The following is a 22,332-nucleotide window of genomic DNA, read 5'->3' as shown; positions in this document are numbered from 1 at the left end:
TCTAATGGTTCACCTATACCACTAGTTTTTAGTATGAAGTGCTTGTTAGTGTAAATATCTATTTACCCAATCACACGGCAGCAGCTTAGTCAGGGTTCAACGCTAAGGATTTTTTTCAACTGGCCAGTGCTTCAGATTTTTACTTGCCCTGATAAAAATTTTCAGTGGTCCCACCAAAAAAAAAAAAAAAAAAAAGTTAATATGTCTGTGAATTTAGAAGTTAATGTGTTTAATGTATTTTAATGTATTAATTAATAATTAGGTATTATGGAAACAAATCGTGCAGTATGGAAAATATGCAGGTTTTTTATTGCAGTATTTAACAAAAGGTGGCTGCTTTGCCAAACTGACGACAAACTGTGGCAAATCCCACTTCATTTTTTCAACGTGTTGTACCCACATAAATGTCTGCTTCCAAGACATTAGCCTCATAATTTGATGCTCCCGCCATGTTGCTGTCTCTTCGCTGTACTGGTTGTTACCAAGTTACAGACAACAATAACATGCTCACAACATCCAATCAGATGAGGTGAACTAAAAAAGCAATATGGTGTTTACGACATCACAAAGAAGGTAGCATTTAAAGGCTTAAAAGCACAAACTGTTTCTCGATTTTAAACAATTGACAAATGGTCACACTGTTACAGACAAATTAAACTTTAGTGACAGGGCAGCACTGGCCCAATGGGGCCAGTAACGATCTTGTTTACTGTCCCGAGCGTCTCTCAAGCTGGCCCTGGGCCATCGGGCAGTCCTTATTGTTGAGCCCTGTCAGTTCATTTAGACCAGGGGTGCCCAAACTTGGTCCTAGAGGGCCTGTGTTCTGATGATCTGTGCGACCTCATCAGAATGTGCTACAGGTTGCTCAATCTGTCATATTTCATCTAAAAAAAACTGGGGTATCATATTTTGTTAGCTTCAAATGTCAATCGGAATGAACCACCACTGTAATAAACTAATTAAATATAAAAGTAATGAAATAAAATTAAATGAAGACATTAGTTTACACGGATAGGCATTTGAAGCTGCTACACCTTTTTCTACATTGTTTAATAGAGTAGTAGTTAATTTCGATAGATATTTAAAGCTGACAATATGTGCTATCCCTGTTTTTACATCCTTATTTAATGTGGTAGTTCATTCTGATAGACATTTGAAGTTGACAAGATGTGCTAACCCTGTTTTGGTAGATGAAACATGACAGATTAAGCTACCAGTAGCACATTCTGAGGAGGTAGCACAGATCGTCAGAGCACCGGTGCCCTGCAAAGTTTAGTTCCAACCCCAATCAGACACATCTGGTCAAGCTCTTACTAGGCTTTCTAGAAACATACATGCTGGTGTGTTGAGGCAAGTTGGAGCTAAAATCTATAGGACAACAGCCCTCCAGGACTGACTTTGGGCACTCTGGATTTAGACCAAACACCAGGGAGAAGGGTGATTTAAAGGGTTAGTTCACACAAAATTACAATTCTGTTATTAATTACGAGATACTTCAAGATATTTTAGATGGACTCCAAGAGCTCTCTCTTTCTTCATATACAACAACAGTCTTGATATATTCAAAGTTATCCAAAAACATTGTTAAAATATGCCATGGGACTTCAGTTGTTGTAATCATACAAAGCTCCAAGAACACTTTTATGCACCAAGAAAACTTTAAAAATGACTTTGTCTTCAGACTTTTAATGTGTAGGGCCAGTTGCTGTCTATGGGGGATGAGAGAGCTCTTGGATTTCATCCAAAGTATTAGAATTTGTTCTCTAAAGAGAAACAAAGGTCTCAGGGAATTGGAATGAAATGAGAGTAATTCATAATTCACAGGCGTTTTTGGGTGAAGTGACACTTTAAATCACCTGTCTTCTTTATTCTGAATGCTTTAAGTGACTTTTAACTTGGTAAGGTTGTTGGTTCCAAACTGGCTGTTCTGAGTTCTTCATAAACTGCTGATCTACTGGGATTTTTACACTCAATCATTCTAACTGTACACAGAGAATAGTCCAAAAAATTTGAATTTTTCTTTCTTTCTTTCTGTCTTTCTTTCTTTCTTTCTTTCTTTAATTATTTATTTATTTTATTTATTAATTTATTAATTTATTTTTTTTTCAGTTTTTTGGACAAAATGTACAAAAACACCATGAAAGCCATGGATCCATCCTGCTTTGTAAGAACAGTTCATGCTGGTGGTATATACATTTTTGTGGAGATATTCTTGGCACTCTTTGTATCAACTTATTATCATCTAAACATCACACCCTACCTGAGTATTATTGCTGACCACTTTATGACCACAAAGTACTCATGTTGCGTTAGCTACTTCAACTAGGATAATAAGCTATACAAATCTCATGACATTTCAGCTTCTAATGATGCATTGCCTTTTTTAAAATACTTGACACGTTGTTCGAATGCTTTAAGGGTCAAGTAAATAAATATAATATCCTCAAGAATATTTGCCTGTCATTGATTGTACACTCCTAATGTTGATGAATGAGTGGAAGGGTGTGGACGCTAAACTCTAGACACGCAAACTGTCACTCAGCTTGTGTTTTTTTTGGGATTCAAAGTTAAGGCAGGGCCAACGTCACCTCAGAGTCTGTGTGTTCAACTGATCACTAAGAGCAATGTCATCCTCACATTCATGTCAACTCCTCAAAGAAAGAATTTAATGAGTGGATCATCTATATATTGTGGCCAGTCTAACTACTTTTAACAGTCTTTACAGGTTAAAAGCTCATTACAGTTGTTTTTGTGTGCATGTGTGTGTGTGGGGGTTGGTTACATACAGTATACATTCTTGAACTCTATACTGACACCTATTGCATGTAATTTTGATATTAATACTGAACATTGCAAAATGACGCACTACAGTATGTAACACACGGTGCATAGAGTTACAGAAGTAAAGCACAGCTTTTGCACTTTAATAACCGCACTAAACAATATTGCACTTTTGGTTTTATTCCAGCTGAACACATTTACATTAACATTTAGCAGATACATTAATCGACTTACAGATGAGGAATACAAGCGCTTGTCTTTAACACAACAATAACACGAGAACTGCTAGCAATACAGAGCTTCAATCATTACCCAGAATAGCACAAGCTTGTATGAGAGGAGAAGTGTAAAAGTTTCAGCACAAAATAAACATCCAACTTATAACAGCACGAATGGGGGGGAAAATGGCCTTGCAGGTGCGACTGTTATGTTAATGGAGGTGTCACGGTCATCTTTTGGGTCGGAGGTCGACATGCTAATAAGGCCGCTCGATTCTCATGCTGGTTTCACACTTGCACACACACACAATAAGCAGAGCGCCTCGGGAGCGTCCAGATTGTTGTTTTCCAGGCTCTGGCTGTTAAACGAAAATGTGCGATGCAGCAAAGTGCTGATGTGTTCATTCTCTGTAATTAGAACATCCCACCAGTTCCAAGGAAGAAGAAGAAGAAAAAAAATCTAAACTAATGTTTAATTTGCCTCCTGCTCAAAGGCAGGCTTTTGTTATTGCCACCGCAATTAACTTTACGCAGAGGCCTCGGTGTTTCCTGTGATTGATGTCATTTACATAGAACAAATCAGAACCAGGATCCAATCCCCGCCCAAACACGCATTTCACCGTCTAGTGCCCTAGCAACCGTCGCTAACATGTTAGAACAGCATTGTGGGAAGGATTTAGTGCCCCTTTTTTGTGCCCGCGGTGCCCCCCTCCTACACTGTTACCACGGCAATAGGATTCCATAGACGGTGGCGCTAATTGAACGGCTTGATTATTAGGCACGAAATAGACGGATGTGCACACATGTAATTAGACACGTACACGTGGTCACACTTGGTCACGGTCTGGTCGGATATTAACCGCTGTCAAGTTGCTAAGTGACCCACTCTGTCCACTACAATAAACACATGGGCTGCGAGAGCTCAGGGCTCAGAAACCCAATGGGGTCAGTTTGCTGGCTTTTTTTTTATTTTATAGAACATTTTTAACCAGGACGCTTCAATCAGCAATTACATTGATCAAAAGTGACGTTAAATTATTCCAAATAAAATGAATGATGTATTAATGTTGGAAATTTACTTGTACTTGTGTTTAGCATGATGTGCTGCGATTTTGAGACCAGTGCAACCCTAATTTTCTTGTTTTGTGAATGAAAATTGAAATATTGAAATTGAAATTGAAATGAAAATTATAATATTTAAAAATATATTAAAATAATTTTAAAAAGAAGTAAAATATTACAAAAAATACTATTTTAAATATAAAAACCACTACCTCCATGTCTTCTTCATCTCAGGGGGCTTTTTCAGTTGATTCATGACAACATGCTTTTGTTTAATGTTATTATTATTAACAGTATTTTTTATTATATGCATATTTATTAGGGATGTAACGGTATCAGAATTTCACGGTACGGTAATACCTCGGTATGAATGTCACAGTACGATATTTATTGAGTCATTTACAGGAAAAACAAAACTTATGAAAATACTCCAAAAAAGTGCCAAAAGTGTCAATGACATACAAATTAGCCATCTATCTGTAAGCTTTGAAACAGGAACTTCAATTTTAATAACAAAAAAATATTAAACCATGTAAAAAAATAAAGTTTCAATTTAGTATTGTTGAAAACTCATCACATTCAACATTTAATCACTCACTCACTTAGATAGAGATGGGCTTTAAGGAAAATTATCTTATAACTATAATCTGGTAAAAGCTGGTATCTCTGGGCATTTACAATGTCCCCTGCAACAAAAAAAACCCCTCTCCTTTGGGACTGAGGTTTCTGGGACAGAGAGATATGACTTGGCCCAGGTTGACAGTAGTGGGTAACGTTGTGCATTGTCTTTCCCCCACTTAAGAGGACAAGCCATGAGTAAGATAGAGGTCTCATGTCTGCATCAATCTGAACAGTGTGCTGTGTTTCTGCAGTCCCCATGACTGATTATTAGTCGTAATCCCCAACTTGCAGGCACGTGCACACACAGGGCTCAACCTGTGCAGTGCACATGCCCTTTTTAGTCTTGGATAGAAAGTGCCCTTCCAAAATGATCAAAAGTGCCCCAGCGACGCGACACACGCTCCGTCCCGCCCTTCAGTAGGCGCGCGACAACAACGCTCTTGAGTATGCGCGCTCAACCCCCCTCTCTGCTTTACAGTACGCGCGCGACAACACAGCCGATCAGAACGCGCGCGACAACACCGCTATTCAGTACGCGCTCGGCGACAACACCCGCTTTAGGTTTCGATCATCTCCAGCTCTTTTTCATCCCCGCTACTAGAAGCACACTCCATTTCCGCATTACTGGATCTGTAGTGACAACAGACCGCAAAGGATTATGGCCACGCCTGGGCTGATGGGAAATGTAGTTTCAGCTACCTCCCGTTCGCTTCATTCGCCTGAGCAAATTTTCTCAGAAGACCTATAGTTTTACCGAGTCATGCGACTACGGTAATATCGAAAAAAATTAATATTGCAGTATGACGGTATTTACAATACCGTTACATCCCTAATATTTATATATTTTTTTAATAAAAACTAGTTTAGATTTGTCCACCTGTCAGATTTTGGACCATATAGGGAATAGGACGTGTGTTTGGATATAACTCATTATTATTGTTAATTTATTTGCTTGCTGAAAATTAGAACTGAATTTAGAAATAGTTTTGAAACAAATCTTTGCGCTTAACAAGCAAAATTAAACACGTAGATAATAGATGTCTTTAGAAGAGATGTCTTTGGAGTGCGTGAGTAAGTGAAGAGGCTGATTGGAGGAGGCTCATTCTTTATCCTCGCGCTGCAGATGGTCAGTTTAACTGTTTTCTCTCTAGTGAAGCGTTCAGTTTTTCCTCTTACAAAGTCTGGCATGTAAATAGCAAATACGCCATGGTGCGATGCAACTGACTCTTAAGGGGATGGGAGATGAGTCTCTGATTGGTTTATTGCACGTTATGCTCAAAACACACCCATGACTCATTAACAGAATGAGCACAACCCTGTTAGGGTATGTGCCGGGGCACACACTGTATTCTGAATCATTCATTCATTTTCTTGTCGGCTTAGTCCCTTTATCAATCCAGGGTGGCCACAGCGGAATGAACCGCCAGCTTATCCAGCAAGTTTTTATGCAGTGGATGCCCTTCCAGCTGCAACCCATCTCTGGGATTTTTCCATTCTTAAAATAGCAAAAGTGGATTCAGACACACCCTTAGTGCTTTTGCGCCGTGCACTTTAAACTTTGCGCCTAGATCGTTAAAATAGAGCCCTTAATCTTTTAAATATACAGATCATTTTGAGGGACGTAAACAACAACAATGGTCCTAACGTATTTTCTGTTTTACATTTTTAATTTCTGTTGCTTCAGATAATCCAAAAAGAGTTACATATCGACAAATAATGTTATGATAGCTGTTTTAACACACTGTATAAAATGCTGGATTACACCAAGTTTCTTGTCATCCCATTGCAAATGGATTAAGTTAACTTTTACAGTTTTAAGTTGATTGAACAAAACAATTTAGTTGTTCGAAAAAAACTCAAGAATTGTATCGTTTTAGCTCATTTTTAAATAAGTAGTTTAAATAAGCAGCAAACATATTTTTTGAGTGCAAGCTATGATTGAATTGTCTCTTGTTAGAGTTATGAAAGAGTTTGATAACAAACAGGAAATGTTCATGGGCCAATTACATGACTACATTTAAATCATCTATATGCAAATACAAACACTAATATTTAAAGGCACAGTTCACCAAAAATGCACCCTCCATTTGTCAAAAAAATGTTGGAAAACCAGCAACCATTGGCATCCATTGTATTAGTTTTTTTTCCACTATTGAAGTCAATACCTGTTTCTAACATTCTCCAAAATATCTTCTTTTTTGTTTAGCAGAAAAAAGAAACTCAGAAATGTTTGACATCATTTTACGCCAGTAAAAAGTGAGCAAATTCTCATTTTTGGGTGAACTATCCCTTTAATAAAGATGTAACTTTTACCTCAGCATTTAATTATAGCTTTATTATTATTGTTAAGTGTTATTATTTTTACCCGTGCAGAACTGAGATGGCATTTAGAAGCAATTATCAATTACGATCCGTCAGAGCAGCTCCAGAATGCAGCAGTAACGGTTGAAACACATCTTCATTTTGCTGTAGATGTGCCAGTGCTGCTTTAGGAGGTTTTTGCAGTGCATATGGGTGTGTGTGTGTGTTTGTGTGTGTGGATGTCTAACAGGTGTGTGTGGCTTCTAACAGGTGTGTTTGTGCCGGATGGTCCTGAGGGAGAGGAAGTGTAGGTGTGTAAAAACTCACATACATCCCTTTTAATTTAGTGAGGAAGGTGTGGAAAGATTTAGGCCAGAACTGCATTGCTGAAAAAACACATCAAGAAAAAGAGGATTATTTTAATAACTAATCAAAACTTTCTTTCTTTCTTTCTTTCTTTCTTTCTTTCTTTCTTTCTTTCTTTCTTTCTTTCTTTCTTTCTACCTTTTTTCCTTCTTTTTTTGTCTGTTTTTTCATTGTCTTTCTATTTGATTCTTTCTTTCCATTCTTTCTCTTTCTTTCATTCTTTTTTATCTTTTTCCCTTTTCATTTTTCCTTTTCTGTCTTTCTAAATGTATTTTTTTTCTTTTCATTGTTGTTCTTTCTGTCTGTCCCTTTCTGTCTTTCTATTTATTTATTTTTTGTTCTTCCTTTTCATTCATTCATTCATTCTTTCTTTCTTAATTTTTCTTCATTCCTTTTTGTTATTTTTCTTTCTTTTTTCGCTCTTTCTTTCTTTTCTGTCTGTCTGTTTCTTTCTATATATTTCTTATTTTCTTTTAATTATTTTTTCTTTTCATTATTTTTTCTTTTCATTACTTTTTCTTGTCTGTTTCCTTTTCATTCTTTTTCTTTCATTCATATTTTATTCCTTTTCCCCTTTTCATTCTTATTTCTGTCTTTCTATAAATATTTCATTATTTTTTCTTTCTTTCTGTCTGTCTTGTCTTTTTCTTTCTTTTTTGTTTTTTGTCAGTCTCTTTCTATATTTATTTTCTTCATTCATTTTCTTTTTCGGCTTAGTCCCTTTATTAATTTTTTTAAACCGCCAGCTTATCCAGCATATGTTTTTTTACGCAGCTGATGGCCTTCCAGCTGCAATCCATCACTGGGAAACATCCAAATTACTCATTCACACACATACATTATGCCCAATTTTAGCTTACCCAATTCATCTGTACCGCTTGTCCTTGGACTTGTGGGGAAAACCGGAGCACCCGGAGTAAACCAACGTGAACACGGGGAGAACATGCAAACTCCACACATAAATGCCAACTGACCCAGCCGAGGCTCAAACCAGCGACCTTCTTGGTGTGAGGCGACAGCACTACCAACTGCACTACCACGTCACCCATATATTTTCTTACTTTTTATTATTTGTTTATTTTCTGTCTGTCTTTCTGTCTGTATTTTTCTGTTTCTATTTATTCTTTTTGTTTCTTTCTTTCTTAATGTTTGTTTATTGTAAAAAAATTAAACAAACCTTAAAACAACTTCTATTGCTTGTTTAAATATGGAGTTGTAATATTAAACATGATTAAAGAGCTACATTTAAACTAACAACCTCTCATGTTTTCTTTCATTTTAGAGCTTTATCTCCCCTTCCTCGTGTTTTTCTCTCTTTTTTTTCTCTCTCTCTCTCTCTCTCTCTCTCTCTCTCTCTCTCTCTCTCTCTCTCTCTCTCTCTCTCTCTCTCTCTCTCTCTCTCTCTCGTACACCGCTGGAATGATGGAGCTGAGCTTCCGATCTATATTTCAAAGTGTGAGGAAAGGAATTCTGTAATGAGTTCCCCATCTCCCCCACTAGCCGTGCAAGAAACGCTTTGTAAGACTAATTGAAACTGGCATCTGTGTGTTCAGGGGGGAGGAACTTCTTTTAGGGGTGCAGGAATATAAATATATATGAACACTGGATTCAAATCTATTAGCAAAATTTTTAAATGTGGAACTTTACATAATTTAAACTTTATTCAAATTAGGGCAAGCGTCGGTATAGATTCAGAGCATGACATATGTCAGTTTAGTGGTCAACCGAGTGCTTAATTCTTAAATTACATTTCTTAAAACACATTTGCTATCTCTGAATTCTTCATATGTTTTGACATCTTTAATTTAGATGAATGAATTGCCACAGATGTTTCACTTCTTACCTGCCCTGACAAGATCTGGAATATAAACATGTTTTTTTCCCCTCAAACGTCTCTTATAGATGACATAACAAGCATTCAGGCAAAGGCATTTGGCTACGTGAGTTGCGCGCGTGTGTGTGTGTGTGTGTGTGTGTGTGTGTGTGTGTGTGTGTGTGTGTGTGTGTGTGTGTGTGTGTGTGTGTGTGTGTGTGTGTGTGTGTGTGTGTGTGTGTGTGTGTGTGTGTGTGTGTGTGTGTGTGTGTGTGTGTGTGTGTGTGTGTGTTTGAGCTGGCAGACTGAAACTCCCACCTAACGCACAAACACACATTCTTAGAGTGTTTTATGTCTCTCAGTTCATGCAGGCAGTGTGTAATGGACCAATGTTAGCCAACATGCTACGCTATATACTGCATACCTCTGGCGGTGCGATGGAAATTTACAGTCAACAGAGGCTTGAAAAACTTTTACCACCTGTGTTTTTGTTTCAAGGGCGCTTGTAGATTCTGAAGGACAAGAGGAGACAAGAAAGAGAAGATGTGAGGAGAAAAAAAACAAGGTCTAAACTGACAAAAAAAAAGCCCAAAGTATACTCTTGTTTTTATGGATATTCAAACTCAAATGTTTTTTTGTGATATACAGTTGAAGTCAGAAATATCAGCCCTCCTGTAACATTTAAATCTTTTTTTTTAATTCCCAAGTGTTATTTAACGTAGATAGGATTTCGTTTTTTCAACAGTTTTAAACAAAAGTTTTAATATCAAATTTTTCAATTAATAATTTATTTTGTTATCACAATCATGACAATACCTAATATTTTTCTAGTCATTTTTAAAGATACTAGTATTCAGCTTAATGTATATTTTAAAAGCATAACAAGGTTAATTAGGTACATTGTAAAAAAAAGTTGACTCAATATAAATTTTAAGGCAACAAACTTCAGGACATTTTTAGTTGACTCAACTTTCAACCCAATTACTGCACTTGACTCGATTTAAGTTGAGTAAACTCAAAAGTGTCCTGAAGTTTTTTGCCCTTATTTTAAGCTGAGTCAACTTTTTTACAGTGTAGGCAAGTTAGGTTAATTAGGCAAGTTGTTTGTCAACAATGGTTTGTTCTGTAAAATAATAATTTCTTAAGGGGGCTTTTATTACTGTAAAAAAAATAAAAAATAAAATAAGAATTCACACGAAAAAACCACACAGCTCATAATTCTGACCTTAACTGCACATATACAGACATCAGATGTCTATACTTTACAGACGATTGTCTTCTGGCATAAACATAGGCAAATGTCAGACATTCCAGTACAGTATTTGGCTTCCTTAACATTGCTCCTTTAGTGTGATTAAACTGTTTGTTGACGATCAAAATACTTTACTTTACATCTTTACTTTACTTTACTTCTTTACTTTACTTTACTTTTTTACTTTAATTTACTTTACTTCTTTACTTTACTTTTTTACTTTTACTTTACTTTACTTTACTTCTTTACTTTACTTAAATTGGTCCTTGTCTCGCTTTACACACAATAAACAAAACTAACATAACACAGTCTCAAAATATGTAATACTTAAGTCCTTCACCTCTCCTTAAGTATCAAAGTTCCACTTCACAAAGGTTTGTTTATAGATTGCTTCAGTTGCCTTTACTGTCCTATAGCAGCGTCCAGATAGAAACAATCTAAAGGGTTTAAAGGGTGCATTGCATCATCGCATATAGCCTTAACTTTCCTCAGCAATGCTGTAATATACAACTCATATTAATTTTTGCTTAGCTAAAATGTATGCTATTATCTATGTAATCCTGTTTATTTTAAATAATTTTGTCAAATTTGATTCTTCTAAACCAGATTGTCATAATACACATTTTACGTAAAGAGGTTTACTCAGAATTGCTTTGCATACACAGTGTGTGATGCGGATTTTAATATGGTATGCACATAGCCTGATACAAATAGTTTGCAAATATTACTTTTTTACCTCAAAAACCCATTTTTACCATTCACTCTCACTGTATGACATAGAGCAGCACAAACATTCAGCAAAGTATCTGCTTTTGTATTTCATGAAAGAAAGACAATCTTTAGTTTGAAGTTTATTTCTGTTGCTGACATTTAAAGTTTACCAAAACATCAAAAAAAACTTTCTTTCTTTCTTTCTTTCTTTCTTTCTTTCTTTCTTTCTTTCTTTCTTTCTTTCTTTCTTTCTTTCTTTCTTTCTTTCTTTCTTTCTCTTTGTTGTTGAAGTAAATATCTATATTAAACTTACATCAAAAAAATCTTTCTTAAAAAGTATTTTTATTTTCTTTCACTGTATGGTGATAGAGCAGCATGAACACTCATCAAAATATCTCTTTTGTGAAAGAAGGAAAACTTGGTTTGGAATTCAGAGATTCAACAACGAGAAACGTCATGGGCGTTTTTCTTCCTTCCTACTTTTCTTTTTTTCTTTCTCTCTTTTTTTGTTGTTATTTAATTGAACATTACATAAAATAAACTTATAGCATTTCAAAATTTACCTCAAAGAAAATGTTTATTCTTTAATCCGTTTTGTTTACTATATAAACAGTGATAATCTGTTATATAATCACTATTTATATAATCTGCCCTAGAGAAGATTATTTATTAACTCTTTTTCCTTTTCTTTTTTTCCATTCACATTCACTTTAAAAAGAGCAGCATGAACACTCAGCTAAACATCTCCTTTTGTGTTCAACGGAAGAAATAAGCAATAGGTTTGGAGTTTAGAGCTATAATTTTCGTCCATTTCAACAGAAAGCCTTTAGAGCTTCAAGTATGTATAACGAGTGTGTTGAAAAAGAGAGACGGCATGGATGTGTTTGAGGAGGGTCATAGAGGTGTAAGGAATGGGGGACGCGTTCGCTGGATGTTATTTCATCCTATGTCACAGCGAGCAATCAATCTGAGTCATTATAAGCAGCAGAGGGAGTCAGCCCGAGCTCAGATTGATAGCTGTGTAAATAATAGCACCTATGATTAGAATGGCTGTGCTGTCCAATTAAAAAGAAGCAAGCGTCGAGGAGAGCCGATACTGTGCGTCTCTGTTTTTATGATAGTTTCTGCTTTAATCTTGCGTCTGCACTCGATTTGTACAGTCAGGGGCCAAAATTAACTATCCCCAAGCAGCAAATGTGACAAATTGGCTAGGGAGAGTAAATAAAATGAGGTTGCTGCCTATTGACCTGCCTGTTTTATGAATCACACCAGATACATTGTTTAAATCTCAAGAACTGTAGCAATCTTAGCTTTCTTCTTTTTGGCTTAGTCCCTTTATTAATCTGGGGTCGCCACAGCGGAATGAACTGCCAACTTATGCAGAATATGTTTTACGCAGCGGATACCCTTCCAGCTGCAACCCATCACTGGGAAACATTCATACACACTCAGTCACACACATACACTATGGACAATTTAGGACGCCCTGCGATCTTAGCTTTATTATTCAAAATGAGTGGATAAAATGAAAGAGATACAAACTCTCTGCTATTGTAAGGTTACATAGTTTTTTGTTATGAAATCACCAATACTGCATTTAAAAAATAAAATAAATAACAAAATTATAACCACCATAAATTATAATAATAAAAAATTACAATCAAATATGCTTTTATTGAACATTTTTTATTGCAAAAATATTTCAGAAAATAACATCGAGTAAAAAGATAACATCTGTCATAAATGTAATTTGAATCAGAATTCTGACCCCACTATAACTGAAAAAAGTTATAGTAAATAAGATTAAATTGTAATAAGTTATTTTTAAAAATGTAAAGCTGTAATTTAGTAAAATATTTTACCAATAAAAAATACATATTTTTATTATTATTTTCTTATATACTTTTTATATTTATTTTTATTATATTATAATAAATATATTATATATATTAAGTACATACTTTTATTACATAATTTTTATTATATTATATTAATTTATTTTTTATTATATTAAAGTTTTATCAAACTATATTCATTTTTTATTTCATTTTCATTTTATTTCATTTTATACCATTTTTTATTTTTTATACCATATATATATATATATATATATATATATATATATATATATATATATATATATATATATATATATATATATATATATATATATATATATATATATATATATTTCTATTTAATTATTTTTATTATATTATAAATGTTTTATATTATATTATTTTATTATTTGTTCAATTTCTTTTACACAGTATTATATTTTTTATTATTTTACATTCATTTTATATTTTATATTGTTTTTATTAAAAAGTTGGATTATATCATATATATTTGCATTATTTTAAATTATAATAACTTATATTACATTTTATTATATTATTTTGTATTATATTATATTATATTGTATTGTATTGCATTATATTATATTATATTATATTATATTATATTATATTATATTATATTATATTATATTATAAAAATGTAAAGCCAAAATTTTGTGAAATATTTGAACAATAAAAACATTAATGTTTTATATAACATTATTTTCTTATATTGTTCTCTTATATTTATTTTTCTTATGTTATATTAAATTATATAGAGGACGCCCTCTATATAATTAATATATTATATTTTATTATATTAATATTCAATAATATTCATGTAAATTCAGAGAAATTCACCTATAAGTGTTTTTGCGAGCTGTTCACACTCTAAATAAAAAAAGCAATTAATATATGGGCAATCCTGATGATAAACACAAATCATGAAAACAAATATCTCCTCCGAGCAACTGTCACAGACACAGTATTGGCACAATCTTCCTCAAGGACACATAACAAGTTGCTTTAATAGAAAACCATCTGCCAAGAACATAAATGTCATATAAAATGTAAAGCGTTGACTTGAACACACTCTTGCCCCACAGTAAAACTAAACTCCTGGGCAATATCATTTTCTCAGCACACATACAGCATGACGTGATTTATGGAAGAGCGAGGCAGCGGGTCAACATGTGTGGCCTTCGTCTCTTCTATTGGCTTTTATGACGGAGGCTTTCGGTAATAGGGGTAATTTGATAATCGTAACTTCACACGGCGTGAGAGAAAACTCAGGCCGATCCGTCACTGTTTGTATTCTTATAGTCCATGTCTAAAGCTGGCAGCTGGGCACAGATCACAGAGTAAACTATGCGGGCAGAGAGGAAATGCAGCTGTGTTTTTTGCCATCATCCGCTCTGTCCTGAGCTATATATGAGAGGCAGAGAAGCTCATTTCTGCTCTCTCTGCCAGCAACACCCTCATCTTCAGGTTTTTTTTTCCCCACCTTTTTACACCCAAAAGTGTCTTTCAATTGATGTATTTCAATTTATGAGTTTTCACTATAACTTTCACTTTTATTATCTGTAAATTTGCAGATTTACTTATTGTTTTAAACTACTCGAATGTTAAAAGTCACTTTGTTATAATGGAGTTGAATTTTAAATGTCAAAAGTCAACAGAATAGAGATCAAGCTCCTGTAATGTCATTCCTAACTGTAAATTAATGGAAAAACATATGTGAATCACAAAATAAGGAAATGTTAATTAAGGTTAAGGGATCTATATATATATATATATATATATATATATATATATATATATATATATATATATATATATATATATATATATATATATATATATATATATATATATATATATATATATATATATATATATATATATATATATATATATATATATATATTTAAAGTGTAGCTAAAAGAACTGTGTTTCTCAACCACTTTCAGTGAGGACCACCAGCTCTGCACATTTCCCATATCTCCTTGACAAAACACACCTGATTCAGATCATCAGCTCATTAGCAGAGACTGAAAGACCTGTAATGGGTGTGACAGACAAAAGAGACATCCAAAACATGCAGTGTTGGTGGTCCTTCAGGAACGTGGTTGAGAAACACTGCTTTAGATAATATGGTTGCAGTCAGTGTTAGGTGAGTTACTTCAAAAAAGGTAATTAATTAATATTTGCATCAATAATACTGTATTTAAAGGACTTTGTCTAAAAACTAAAAAACTGAACACAACCTAAAATTCATATAAATATCAATGCATAGACAGTAGGGATGCTAATTAGTTTAATTATCTCAATTATGAGTCAACCAGGTCCTTTTAGAGACATTCAATATATAAATATATATATATATATATATATATATATATATATATATATATATATTTTTTTTTTTTTTTTTTTTAATTTAGGAAAAGTTAAACATTATATCACAAATTTTCATGGCAAATAATGACTATTTTTTATTATAATTTTTAAAAATTATATTAGAATTTACTTTTTAGTCTTCTTTGTTTTTTAGTTTTTTTAAAAGACATTTCTAAACATAATAGTTTTAATAACTCATCTCTAATAACTGATTTATTTTATCTTTGCCATGATGACAGTAAATAATATTTGACTAGGTATTTTTCAAGACACTTCTATACAACTTAAAGTGACATTTAAAGGCTTAACTAGGGTAATTAGGGTAACTAGGCAGGTTAGGGTAGGCAAGTTATTGTATAACGATGGTTTGTTCTGTAGACTATCGCAAAAAAACATATAGCTTAAAGGGGCTAATAATTTTGACCTTAAAATGGCTTTAAAAATTAAAAACTGCTTTTATTCTAGCTAAAATAAAACAAACAAGACTTTCTCCAGAAGAAAAAAATATTATAAGACATACTGTAAACATTTCCTTGCTCTGTTAAACATCATTTGGGAAATATTTAAAAAAGAAATTTAAAGGGGGTTTAATAATTCTGATTGCGACTGCACATGGGGATTTTTATGAAGTTTGTCCAGCCTGATCTCACAAGGAAATGTTTTGTCAGTTTAGTGGCAAATTTGTACAAGTGAGTTCAGTCGTATGAAAATGTATGATTTTAAAAAGGTCTGGAAACCACCACACCAAACCACACCCTTAAACCCAACCGTCACTGGGGGATGAGCAAATCTTGCTAAAGTGTATGAGAATGTAGGAGTTCATACGAATCAAAAATGTAAATCAAAAAGTTACGAATTGTCGTGAGATTGTGTTGGTTTTCCCCATGCACTTTCATTTTTTTTTTTTAATCTCCGTCCACTTCAAAAATTCAAAACCTCACTGTGATGCCTGTTAAGCGCACGACGAACCAACAGATGGCAATAATGACACTTTTATGCTGAGCTCACACCAACTGAAAATCAAGAATATTTATTCATTCATTCATTAATTTAATTTTCAGCTAAGTCCCTTTATTAATCCGGAGTCGCCAACTTATCCAGAAAGTTTTTACGCAACGGATGCCCTTCCAGCTGCAAGCCATCTCTGGCATACATCCACACACACATTCACACACACACTCATACACTTCGGACAATTTAGCCAACCCAATTCACCTGTACTGCATGTCTTTGGACTGGGGGAAACCAGAGCACCTGGAGGAAACCCATGCGAACGCAGGGAGAACATGCAAACTCCACACAGAAACGACAACTGAGCCGAGGCTCGAACCAGCGACCCAGCGACCTTCTTGCTGTGAGGCGACAGCACTACCTACTGCGCCACTGCTTCGCCCAAAATCAAGTATATTTCACTAGTAAACTGCATACATGCAAACGTGAGAGCAGTGGAGGATTAGTGTCACATCGTCGAACAATTTGGGGTACGCAATACATTTCCCACGATTGAGCAAAATTTTATCTGCATTCGGTGTGAACCCAGCCAATCAAATAGGAGAAAACAGCCATGAGAAAACAGTTATACAGTTAAACTACTGTAAAACGAATTGGTTATACAGTAGTGTCCACACAACCACAATGTAGAAAGTTTCAGTCACTTCACTTTCAGAAGTTTCAGTTTTAATCAGCCAATACTGCGTTTTCATGTGGAAAAACAGCGAAACTGCATTAAAAAAAAGTATGGTTTTGAAAATCCCCGTGTTCGTGGGGTTAGGGTCTTACTCTCCCATCCATAGACGCTGTATTAAAAACATCACATTAGCGTTAAAGTGATATAATACAATGTATTGCTTTATAAATGTACATTGTTGTTGTTTTTTTACAAATATATTAAATGAATAACTTCTGAGGATTTAAGAAGCTGATGACTGTTAAATTATCACCGTCTTGAGAAAATTGTCCATTGCAATGCAATTTGTGTGATACTCCAAAACAGAGCTTAGCTGAATTTAAAAAAGCAGCTCAATGTGTGTCACGTCGATTGATTTATCTGTACTGTGATCTCTCTCTGTCTCTCTCCTTCTTTCATGAGTGTTGGCTTATGTCATTATATAAGAGTGAAAAGGGTCGTTCACATCATTATTTTGTTTCATGTGCTGGTCATTGTGCACGCGGCAGATGGGTCTGCTTTGTCTCATGCCATGTGCTGCACGTTTTTAAGACTCTGCGTGGGGTTAAAAATAGCTCACCTTATGACTCGCAGCACAGCAGATCAATGTCCGCTTTAAAAGAGCAGTCGGATGAATCTGAGGGCGGGACGCGAAGCTCAAGTGTTTATATTAGTAACTCAGTCTACCTGCTTTTCTTTCAATATGTCAGAAAATGTATTTTTAACAAGACAGAAAAAGTCTTTTTAAGGATAACATCTTTTATTTTTTATGTTGCAAGTTTTGTATTAGTTAAATATGTATTTTGTTTTTATTATATGTTATTATTTGAGATTTTATTACGATAAAACTGTAAAATGAAAGGATTAACAATTCAATTTTGAAATATAAATAAACAATAAAAAATAATAAAACAATAACAATAACAATAATTAAATAAAAAAACAATAAGAAATAAAAAATATACATATAAATAATAAATAATAAATAATATACATCTAAATAATATAAAATAATATACAAATTTGAGATAGAAAATATTGCAGTACTATTTTTATTATATTAATATATAATACAAATATTATTTGGAATTAAATAGATTTAATATAGATTTTATTTATTTATATAATTTGTTCATTCATTTATTCAGTTTCTTGTTGGCTTAGTCCCTTTATTAATTCGGGGTCGCCACAGCGGAATGAACCGCCAACTTATCCAGCACATTTTTTTATGCAGCGGATGCTCTTCCAGCCGCAACCCATGTCTGGGAATAAATAATTTTGTTGTATAATATAATTAGAATATTTCATTTTCAAATAAGTGTATTATTACATTTTTTCTACCTAGCTATCTACCTATGTGAACAACCCCTACACCTTTTTTTTAAATCTAATATTAATACTTGTAATTTGTGATATTATTTGTAGGATATTTTCCATGGCATGTTTTTGTATTTTTCACTTAAATATTTTTTTTTAATTTAAGATATTTCATATTGAGTATTTTAATATATTTTATTTTTGTGTTTGTATGTTACTAGTATTTGTTCTGATTTACTTTCCATTGTAATTTCGCATTTTAAATTTTTCATTTTTCTATTTCTCGCATTTTTCATATTTCATATTTTTATTATAGAATTATTTAAACGATAAAGTACATCAATACTTTCATATTAAATATTACAATTATTTTTTTATTATTTGTATTCATTCCTTCATTCGTTTTATTATCGGCTTAGTTCCTTTATTAATCAGGGGTTGCCACAGTGGAATGAACCACCAACTTATCCAGCATATGTTTTATGCAGCAGATGCACTTCTAGCTGCAACCCATCACTGGGAAACACCCATACACTCTCATTCACACACATACACTATAGAGAATTAAGCTCATCCAATTCACCTACACCGCATGTCTTTGGACTTTGGAAACCCACGCCAACACATGGAGAACATGCAAACTCCACACAGAAATTCTAACTTACCCAGCCGAGGCTTGAACTAGCGACCATCTTGCTGTGAGGCAACAGGGCTACCCACTGCGCCGCCCCTTTTTGTATTTATATTATTTTATAATATATTATTTATAATTTTTAGTTATGTATAATACAACTGTTTCTATATTTTCTGGAATATGCTTGTTTTAAATATAGTGCAAAGTGCAAAAACAAATCTTTTATTTTTTATATTTATTATTGTATTTTTATTTAATTGTTTTTTATATTTATATTTTATCTGACGTTTTCATTGTTTATTTATATTGTCAAAATTGAATTGTTTCACAGTATTTCTTATTAAGAAAAAGTTTGTTATGAACTCGTTCACTTCTGTTGTCCTTCATCTACTGTAGCTCTTTTTAAACTCAAGATTGAATGAAGCCCAGAAGACTCAGATGTGAACTCCTGCTGCTGATCTTCTCTCAGTTCTGCTGAATCTGGTGTCAGAGGTGAATCTCTGAGGATTGCTCACTGTTATTAGGTTTGTCTTGTTTTGTCGTGTCTCTGAAGATTTGTGTGTGTGTTTGGGTTTGGGGTGTTGTCCTGACCTGGCTGGACTGTTTTTTTGCCGTGTTTAGATGAGACATCATCACACCCTTGTTCCTGGAACAGCTGGAAATACCAAAGTCATCTGTTGTTCTCTCGAGCACATACAGTACTGTCATCTCACTGACTGTGTGTTTATATGAGAGGAAACCGGGGGTATAAGATAGGGTTCGTAGCATTGAGATTAAATTCTGTATATATATTTTATTTTCCAAAAATATTGTAAAATATCACATAATATGTTCAGTATATTTCCTTAAAATGGGATTTTGCTGGGATGTTTATGTTTAAAATTATTTATTTTAATGTGTGACTAAAAAAACAAAGCTGAAGTGTCAATTAGAGGTTCATACATATTCTAAAAGTTAAATAAATCTATTTATTTTTTATTCCATTTATGTAAACTTTAGGATCAGACATTATTTGTCATATAGCTTCAATATTCATGCAACTATTTGAAAAATTTGGAATCTGAGGGTTTAAAACATCTAAATACTGAGAAAATGTCTATTACATTTACTAAAATTTTAGCAATGCATATTACTAACCAGTAAGTTTTGATATATTTGCAGTAGGACATTTACTAAATATCTTAATGGAACTTCATCTTTAACTAATATTCTAATACAATTTTGGCTTAAAAGAATAAAATATATCTAATTTTGACCCATATTATGTCATTTATTTTTTGGCTATTTTCAAAATTATATACATGTGCAACATAAAACTGTATTTTTGCATTTACAATAAATGACGTAATTTCATCTCACATTTTTAATTTAATGTTATTTGATTATTTGAAAAAATACGTTTGTTTTTTTTCTTCTCATTGTTGGCAGGTTGTTGGCGCAGTGGGTAGTGCTGTCGCCTCACAGCAACAAGGTCGCTTGTTCGAGCCTCGGCTGGGTCACTTGCCATTTCTGTGCGGAGTTTGCATGTTCTCTTCATGTTGACATGGCCTAGTGGGTAGCACAATCGCCTCACAACAAGAAGGTTGCTGATTCGAGCCCCGGCTGGGTCAGTTGGCGTTTCAGTGTGGAGTGTGCATGTTCTTCCTGTGTTTTCGTGGGTTTCCTCCGGGTGCTCCGGTTTCCCCCACAATCCATAGACATGCACTATGGGAGAATTGAATAAGCTAAATTGGCTGTAGTGTATGGGAATGTGTGTAAGAGTGTGTGGGTGTTTCCCAGTGTTGGGCTGGAAGGGCATCTGCTGCGTAAAACGTGTGCTGGATAAGTTGGCGGTTCATTTCGCTGTGGTGACCCCTGATTAATAAAGGGACTAAGCCGACAAGAAAATAAATGAATTTTGGAGGTGGATGTTGCGGACAGACGAAAGTAAAGAGCAGGGGAGAGGGATTGTCACTGCCGGAAGTGAAGACCTGGAGAGGAGGGGGGTGATATTGGGGTGTCGCAAATGAAGATAAGGAGCGATGAGGAAGTGTCGCGGGCAAAATGGTTGAGGAGTCACAGATTAAGCCCTGTTTAACACACTCACCTCTTTTTCTCAGCTCTCTGAGTCTGAGGTGTCCAAACTTGTGCTATCTAGCCATGCAACCACCTGTCCACTCGATCCCATTCCCTCTCATCTCTTGCAAGCCATCTCTCCTGCAGTCATACCAACACTGACTCACATAATTAACACATCTCTTGACTCTGGTTTATTCCCCACTACATTTAAGCAGGCTAGGGTAACCCCACTGCTAAAGAAACCCAACCTGGACCATACGCTACTTGAAAACTACAGACCAGTATCCCTGCTTCCATTCATGGCCAAGATTCTGGAGAAAGTAGTGTTCAATCAAGTCCTGGACTTTCTTACTCAAAACAATCTCATGGACAACAAGCAATCCGGCTTTAAGAAAGGCCACTCAACTGAGACTGCCCTGCTCTCGGTCGTGGAGGATCTCAGACTGGCTAAAGCAGACTCTAAATCATCAGTCCTCATTTTGCTGGACTTGTCAGCTGCTTTTGACACTGTCAACCACCAGATCCTGCTATCTACGCTTGAGTCACTGGGCGTTGCGGGTACTGTTATACAATGGTTCAGATCTTACCTCTCTGACAGGTCATTCAGGGTGTCTTGGAGGGGAGAGGTGTCCAACCTACAGCATCTAAACACTGGGGTACCTCAAGGCTCTGTTCTTGGGCCACTTCTCTTCTCCATCTACACATCATCTCTAGGACCAGTCATCCAGAGACATGGATTCTCCTACCACTGCTATGCTGATGATACCCAGCTATACCTCTCTTTTCATCCTGATGATCCCTCGGTTCCAGCTCGTATCTCAGCCTGCCTGTTGGATATTTCACACTGGATGAAAGATCATCATCTTCAGCTGAACCTTGCAAAAACGGAAATGCTTGTAGTTTCTGCCAACCCGACTCTACACCATAACTTTTCAATCCAGATGGATGGGGCAACCATTACTGCATCCAAAATGGTGAAAAGCCTTGGAGTAACGATTGATGACCAACTAAACTTCTCTGACCACATTTCTAGAACTGCTCGATCGTGCAGATTTGCACTCTATAACATCAGAAAGATCCGACCCTTCTTATCTGAACATGCAGCTCAACTCCTTGTTCAAGCTCTTGTTCTCTCCAAACTGGATTACTGCAACTCTCTACTAGCTGGGCTTCCAGCTAACTCTATCAAGCCTCTTCAACTGCTCCAGAATGCAGCAGCACGAGTGGTCTTCAATGAACCTAAACGAGCACATGTCACTCCGCTGCTAGTCCGTTTGCACTGGCTGCCAGTTGC

At 34.7% G+C, this 22,332-nt stretch overlaps 1 protein-coding gene and 1 long non-coding RNA gene across 5 annotated transcripts in view; both read left to right on the top strand.

Annotated features, from left to right (window-relative positions):
• Positions 1–1,586, top strand: part of LOC141378727 (uncharacterized) — an 11,067-nt gene extending 9,481 nt beyond the window's left edge. Inside the window, exon 3 of the long non-coding RNA XR_012393984.1 lies at positions 1–1,586. This exon is cut by the window's left edge and continues 595 nt beyond it. This is a non-coding gene — a long non-coding RNA (uncharacterized lncRNA).
• The window catches only part of hipk2 (homeodomain interacting protein kinase 2), a 184,135-nt gene that overhangs the window by 86,612 nt on the left and 75,191 nt on the right, over positions 1–22,332 (top strand).

Source organism: Danio rerio, chromosome 18, assembly GCF_049306965.1.
Source record: "Danio rerio strain Tuebingen ecotype United States chromosome 18, GRCz12tu, whole genome shotgun sequence".
In the NCBI taxonomy this organism is placed as follows: Eukaryota; Metazoa; Chordata; class Actinopteri; order Cypriniformes; family Danionidae; genus Danio; species Danio rerio.
This window is presented reverse-complemented; position numbering and strand designations above follow the sequence as displayed.